Source organism: Oreochromis aureus, linkage group 3 (genome assembly GCF_013358895.1).
Source record: "Oreochromis aureus strain Israel breed Guangdong linkage group 3, ZZ_aureus, whole genome shotgun sequence".
In the NCBI taxonomy this organism is placed as follows: Eukaryota; Metazoa; Chordata; class Actinopteri; order Cichliformes; family Cichlidae; genus Oreochromis; species Oreochromis aureus.
In genome coordinates, this window is record NC_052944.1 from 113338671 (window position 1) to 113345231 (window position 6561).

Genomic DNA, 6561 nt, shown 5'->3' on the forward strand with positions numbered 1-6561 from the left:
CGTAAACTTATCTACAGCGACTCATATTAAGTGTACCCAAGGGCAGCAGCTATGCTCGCGGCACTTTGGTGCATTCAATTATTGCAAAAATGATCAGAAATCTCACACTTCAGAAAATAACCTGGGTTACATGCACGTGACTGATTTGTGTTTCCTCTGCAGGTGAAGGTAGAAAGTGTGTGTGAGCTGAATTGAGCAGCATGGATCAGTGTGAGGACAGAGAGGAGGGAGTCCCTCCCTCTAAAAGCACTCTGTGTGGGGAACATGAGAGCCAGACCAAAGCTCAGAGGTGAGATGACCATCTCTAACTGTCCATGACTCTTCTCCATGTCACAGCTCAGCACTCACATCACTGCTCCATCATTATTCACAGGAATCAACCTGGACCTCCACCCAGCTCTGTGTCCTCTAAGAGCAAACAGGTGATGGATTTCTTTCGTAATTTCGGGCAGGGAAGGTCATCTGAGACAAGGTAGGTTCTTATCAGTAATAAAATGTCTATAATTATATCAGCTTTTTTTTATACTACGAGGCACATTGTATTACATTATACATGTTTAATGTTCACTTACTTTTTAGAATCTACCAGAGGCAGACTGTTTGTTTTCCTGTAAAAAGCTGTACTCTAATCTAAGACTGTTACTGACAGAAAACAGCTGCATTATCTGCAGTCTGTGTGATAAGAGCTGCTTCAATGACTTTTATCATGTTTGTGTCTGCAGAGGTCAGAGGTCACAGTCTGCAGGATCCAGCTGTCTGTCTGTGAGGAGTGACCCGTCTATACTTCAACCTCCATGTTTCAGTAATGAACCTGGACCAACGAGGTCAGAGAACTGTAATGAGCTCCTTTACATGTTTGTGTTTTCCTGGATACATATGATTAAAGATTAATAAAAAAGAAAACAAAAATAAAAAACTATATTTGACTTTATCATGTGTGGCAGGCAGGATTGGACCCAAACACAACAGGATGGACTCAAAGAGGCAGCTTTATTTCAGCTGTGAACATGCAAACACTAGAATTAAGAAAACATAACTGCAGGTTAGCAGCGAATGAAGCCTCAGCTCACTGCTCCACTTTGTCCCTCTTTTCTTTCTCCAAACATCCCCATCAGAAGTCTTTGATAGAGTTTTAAAATGTTTACTTACAAACTGGTCCAGTTCTAGACAGGCATAAATGAGAGGGCAGATAGAAATGTAAAGGGGGCACATGTTGGCAATAGAGGCGAGAAAGGTATGGGGGTTGGGTAGGGTTCTTTGGATTAGGGCTGCCACAAATGATTATTTTGATAGTTGACTAGTCACCGACAATTTTTGCAATTAGTCGACTAATCAGATCATGCATCCATTAAGTGGGACAAACACTAAATCACTATCAGTTGCAGGATTGTGACAAATTTGCTTAAACCACTTCCTCTTCTAACACAGACAGATGAGCAGACAGAGCTTTGCTCTCGGCTCTGTAGGTTTGCAGGTTCAGACTGATTGGGCTGATTTTGACTTCCTCTCCAACATCTTTAGACCCAACATAAAAAAATTCAGTTGTTACTTTCTACAACACACAATACAGAAAGTATAGGTACAGAAGCAGTAACATTGCCTAAGATGTGTTTAAAACAGTTTCAGTAAATCATCCTTTTAAAACTGTAACCGTGTTTAACAGGAACATGGTCATTGAAAGCATCACGGTCGATGCTGCTGCCTCCTGTCTCTGAAGAAAGAAAGCTGAATTCTTCATCAGTCACACAATGTTCCTCAGTCTCTGCATCTGTGTCTCTGACTACAGTTGTGTTTGAACGAACTGGAATGTCAGATTCTCCAACACGTTGAATATTTGGTGTTTAACTTTATTTTCTGTCTTTGACTCAGTCTGCTGTCACTTTGTTTCAGAGAGAAAAAGAGATTTCAGATTAACTGGTGTATCTGCTGCTCCAGCACTAAAGGGCAGTATAGGTAACCATGCTGTTGCCTGTTCATAATGTTACCAAAGCTAATAAACTGTTGGCTAAATGTTGTCAGAGGTAAACAATGACCACCATCGTAGTCGGCTACGCCTCAGAAAGGTTCGGCCTGACCGAGAAGTGTAACAACAAGACCCCTTACACCATGAACCGCAGGGCCATGAAGATTCATCGACTGCGCCAGGAGCTTAGGAGCCTTAAGAAGCAGTTCAAGAACGCTGATGTGGAGGAAAAGCAAGCTTTAGAGGAACTGCATAACATCTTGTGGAAGAAGCTGATTACCCTCCGTAGAGCAGAAGAGCACAGGAGGCGGGGAAGAGAGAGAGCCAGGAAACATGCAGCTTTTATTGCTGATCCCTTTTGCTTTTCCAAACGATTGCTTGGGGTAAAGCGAAGCGGCCAGTTGGAGTGCTCAGCAGAGGGGGTGAATAACTTCCTTCATGAGACCATGAGTGACCCACTGAGGGAACAAGACTTGGGACCGAACGAGGCTCTCATCAACCCTGCCCAACCATCAGTAGAGTTCAAGTTGACGGAGCCAATTTTGAAGGAGGTGTGTGAGGTCATCAAGGCAGCCCGCTCAGCATCCTCCCCAGGTCCCAGTGGGGTACCCTACCTTGTTTATAAGCGCTGACCAGAGCTGCTGTGGAAGATTTTAAAGGTGATATGGTGGAGAGGGAGAGTTGCTGATCAGTGGAGGTGCGCAGAGGGAGTTTGAATTCCCAAAGAGGAGGACTCAAGAAACATAAACCAGTTTCGGAGCATCTCGTTATTGAGCGTGGAGGGGAAGGTTTTTTTTAGCGTTGTCTCTCGGAGATTGACCGAGTTTCTCCTTAGATCGATGTAATTGTTTCTATCAGTTCAGAAGGGGGGAATCCCAGGGGTTCCTGGTTGCCTAGAGCACACTGGCATAGTTACACACCTCATAAGAGAAGCCCATGAGAACAGAGGCGACCTAGCTGTATTGTGGCTGGACCTGACTAATGCGTATGGGTCGATCCCACACAAACTGGTTGAGCATGCTTTACACCTCCACCATGTCCCCAGTAAGATCAAGGACCTGATCCTGGACTATTACGCCAATTTCAGGCTTAGGGTCACTTCTGGGGGAGTCACTTCAGGCTGGCACCGTCTTGGGAAAGGTATAATAACAGGCTGTACCATCTCAGTTACGCTCTTGGCCCTTGCAATGAACATGGTGGTAAAGGCTGCGGAGGTGGAGTGCAGAGGGCCGCTAACAAGGTCAGGTGTTCGTCAGCCCCCCATCAGAGCCTATATGGATGACCTCACCATTACAACATCATCAGTCCCAGGGTGTAGGTTGATCTTTCAGGGACTTGAGAGACTCATCTCATGGGCAAGGATGAGTTTTAAACCTTCCAAGTCAAGATCGATGGTACTGAAGAAGGGCAAGGTGACGGACAAGTTCCGGTTCTCAATCTCAGAAACCATTATTCCATCCATAACGGAACAACCAGTCAAGAGCTTGGGGAAACTCTTTGACTCCAGCCTGAAAGACTCTACTGCCATTCAAAAGGCAAATGAGGAGCTGGGAGCTTGGCTCACTAACGGTGCGTTCACACCGAATGCGATAGAGGCAGCCAGAGCGTAAGGTTCGTAAAGTCAATGAAAAGAGCGCGATGACACACGATTGCGCATCTGGCAAAAATGCGGAAGCAGATTTGCGTCACGAAAACGCCAAAACGTCTGAAAAGGGCGTCAGTGTATCGCGTGGGGCGTGTTTGACTCGCGAAGAAAACCACGCGTGTCAGATTGTGTGTTGCATTTTGTGCACACACCCGTATCGCGCCAACCGCTCGAGTTGGAAAATCTGAACTCCGGCGTCAAATCGCGCCCCGACAACCAATCAGGAGCCTGGTGACGTGGCTGTAACTAGGTCAAAGGGGCAGATCCAGCCAAAGCCCTTCATTCGTCATTCAGTATGGAGGAAAAGCTCATCAGTGCCGTGGCTAATCATCCAGAGCTAAATGATGCTAGTTGCTACTTCTACCGAGACAGGAATAAAACGGACCTAGCTTGGAGGCACATTAGTGAGGAGATTGGGCAACCTGGTAAGTTCATTCATTCTGCTTTTTAATTTCCAGACTGACCCGATGAAACCGTGCAAAAGCTAGCAAGCCCGCCTACTGTCCCACTATTTTCCCACTGATGTACAAATACCTTTCCGCTAACAAGAGGACATCTGCAGCACAACACATCTGGCACAACTTCCTCCCACATTTCTGGTCCACGCGCGTGGAAAGATGCAATTTTGAGGCGCGGTGGATTTTCCCTGGACACGCGTTGAGGTGCGAATGTGCACGCGTCACATTAGGGGCGTTTGGGGCGTTTTCGCTCGCCTCTATCGTGTTCGGTGTGAACGCACCGTTAGGTGGATAAGTCCAGCCTGCCTGGAAGATTTAAAGCCTGGATCTACCAGCATTCCATCCTGCCCCGGATCCTGTAGCCCTTGCTTGTCTATACAGTTCCAATTACTACTGTGGAATCCCTTGAAAGGAAAATCAGTGGCTTTCTTCTTAAGTGGCTGGGACTTCCCCGCAGTCTCACCAGCGCTGCCTTGTATGGGGCAAGCAACAACTTGCAGTTACCCTTCAGTGGTCTCATAGAAGAGTTCAAGGTGGCTCGCACACGAGAAGCCCTACAGTACAGAGATTTTAAAGACTGCAAGGTGGTATCAGCAGGTATTTAGGTAAGGACAGGAAGAACGTGGAAGGCTGAGAAGGCATTTGAGGTGGCAGAGTCATGCCTAAGGCAGAAAACACTGGTGGGGGTCTTAGCAACAGGGGGAGCAGGCTTGGGGTACTTCCCAAAGGCCCAGGTCAGCAGGGCACAGGGAAAGGAGAGACACCAGCTACTCCAGGAAGAGGTCCGAGCAGGTGTGGAGGGGGAGCGAGTAGGTAGAGCTGTAGGCCTGAAGCGGCAGGGAGCATGGACAAGGTGGGAGAGCACCTTGCAGCACAAGGTCACCTGGGCAAACATTATCCAGGCAGACTTCCTTCAGATCCGATTCCTAATGCAGGCAGTAAACAACACTCTGCCAAGCCCAGCAAACCTCCATCTGTGGGGGAAGAGCGAGACACCTGTCTGTCCCCTGTGCTCTGGAAGACGGACCCTAGAACACCTCCTTAGCACCTGCCTCAGCAATCAGCACCAGCAAGCATTATCATGCTCCGAGGAAGGCAATCTCTTTCATTAAGGCTGGAGAGAAACCCCAGGTGTGCCCACATTTAACAACCGGTCTCCTCAACACAGCCTCTGATTGGCAGCTACAAGGTGACCTGGGCAAGCAGCTAAAGTTCCCTCAGAACATTGCAAAAACATCCCTCCGGCAAGACATGATAATTATTTCTGAGGCCTCAAAACAGCTCATCATGCTAGAACTCACAGTGCCCTGGGAAGAGCAGATCGAGGAGGCCAATGAAAGGAATCAAGGAACCCATAGAAGTGGGTTGTAGGGGCTTTGTAGGACGATCACTCTGCAAAGTCCTGGCCAGCTGGGCGTGGCCTAGGGCTTTCATTTGGTTTTTGATCTTTTTTGTTATATTTTGAAGAACAAGTTTGTCAGGTTTGTATTGTCATGTCTGGGTCTCATGTTTCCTGTTTTATTTTGAAGGCCTGTGTCCTATGTCAGTGTAGTTGGCTTTGCTTTGCTTTGTCTCATTATGTCAGATTAGTGTCAGCTGTTTCCCCATGTGTCTGCACTTCCCCTAATTACCCTTGTGTGTATTTAGTCTGTGTGTTCTCATTCAGTCTTTGTCAGGTCATTTGTTGTCTTTTGCTCCATGTCTCCACTCTCCACAATTTATACAGTCTGCTCTCTGCCAGACTGTGACATAGACAAGGGACTATCAAAAGGAAAAACAAAGGAAACATGAGACACCTGAGACACAGACAAAGATGATGACTTGACACTGATATGATTGACTGGTGAGTAGGGATGGGTGACATAAACGGTAGTAACCAGACCGAAAAGCAGCGCACGTTTCGGTGCTTTATTTTGGTGCGCTTTTTTTCCTGAGATGTGATACACTTTAGATTCTAGCCAATCATTTTACCTTTCCAAGGATAGTAGGCGGGCCCAGGTACGTAGTTCTTTTAGAGCAGAACTACAGATTAAAACTGCCCAAGGCGAAGCGGTCAAAAGTCTGGCTGTACATCACAGCAAAAAATGCAAACTCAGCAGCCTGCAACAAGTGCTTTAAGGTGATACTGTGCAAAGGAGGTAACTCCTCAAATCTGATGAAACACTAGTGATGGGCAGATGAAGCTTCATGAAGCACTGAAGCTTTTCATCCAATGGGTTCACCCCAGCGCAAAGCTTCTTGAAGCTTCATTTGCTCTAGTAGGACATCTACTGGACTTAAAAATATTAGTTGGCATGAATTTGAAGAGTGTGGCATTTTGCACACAGCCTGTAAATGTCAGCAACAAAAGGAGTGTGTAAAACATGTATATTGTAGTGATGGCAGTATACTGTGTATATTTATACTGGCAGTATGGAAAATGATTATTTGGAAATGCTTAAAATGGAAATGATCATTTACTGTGAGGTGAGGTGTGGTTGGGGTATGGACAGCTA

The 6561-nt window shown here is 46.5% G+C and overlaps 1 long non-coding RNA gene and 1 pseudogene across 1 annotated transcript; both read left to right on the top strand.

Moving 5' to 3' along the window:
- The first annotated feature begins 227 nt into the window (after window positions 1–227).
- On the top strand, window positions 228–831 carry LOC120437904. Its single transcript, XR_005611490.1, has 3 exons — window positions 228–289; window positions 374–472; window positions 723–831. It is a non-coding gene; the product is annotated as an uncharacterized LOC120437904 (long non-coding RNA).
- A 1197-nt stretch (window positions 832–2028) lies between these two features.
- LOC116327382 lies at window positions 2029–5437 on the top strand (annotated as a pseudogene).
- Window positions 5438–6561: the final 1124 nt, after the last annotated feature.